The sequence below is a fragment of the Plasmopara halstedii genome (genome assembly GCF_900000015.1).
Source record: "Plasmopara halstedii genome assembly, contig: Scaffold_525, whole genome shotgun sequence".
NCBI lineage: Eukaryota > Oomycota > Peronosporomycetes > Peronosporales > Peronosporaceae > Plasmopara > Plasmopara halstedii.
The window spans coordinates 1,132,494-1,133,313 of record NW_020187445.1 but is presented as its reverse complement, the minus strand read 5'-3'; positions in this window follow the sequence as shown (position 1 = coordinate 1,133,313).

The following is an 820-nucleotide window of genomic DNA, read 5'->3' as shown; positions in this document are numbered from 1 at the left end:
TCATTGTACGACCAGACGAGGAGATAAACTCGTCATCGCTTCTGGATGAAGCTGTCTTCGAGGTCACCAAGAGAGTGCTGAACGCAAGAAGTTGATGTCGATCCTACAGAATCCCTTGGATCCGTACTAATTATTGGTTAAAAAATTCAAGACGTCGTCTTCAAAAACCCGCCTTCGGTCCGATCTCCGGACCGAGGTGTGCGTCATGTGATCGACCTGGTTCCGGGAACCAAATATTGCGTAACACGCCAATGCCCCCTGCCCAAAGAGCAATGCGACTTCATTGACGCATTTTCCCGTGTAAAGTACGCCGCAGGGATGGAGCGTGAGATTAGGAGAACCACATCGTCCATCTAAGATCGGTGTTAGAGCGCATGCGCACGGACAGACTGTACGACAATGTAGACAAGTGCATCTTTGGCGCAAAAGAGATTTTCTTTTTATGGTGATTCATTGGAAAGCGTGGCTCTCGAGCAGATCCCGCTAAGGTCAAGGCCATTGTAGACTGGCCGGTTCCAAAGAACCAGATGGACTTGCGTAAGTGGACTGGTCTCGCCAACAACTTGCACAAGTACAGCGTAAATTACGCAGAAATGGCGCGGCCATTATCCAATCTCCTTAAAAAGGATGCGAAATGGTGTTGGAACACCGAGCGCTAGGAGCCTTTTGACGGGGTCAAAGACAGCCTCCTGCATGCACCAATACTGTCGCTGCCAGACCCTGATCGTCCTTTCAGCGTCGTCTGTGACGATTCGGACTTTGCCACTGGCTGTGCACTGCTGCAAGCAGACGCCGAGGGGCGAGATTGAGTGACCGCATC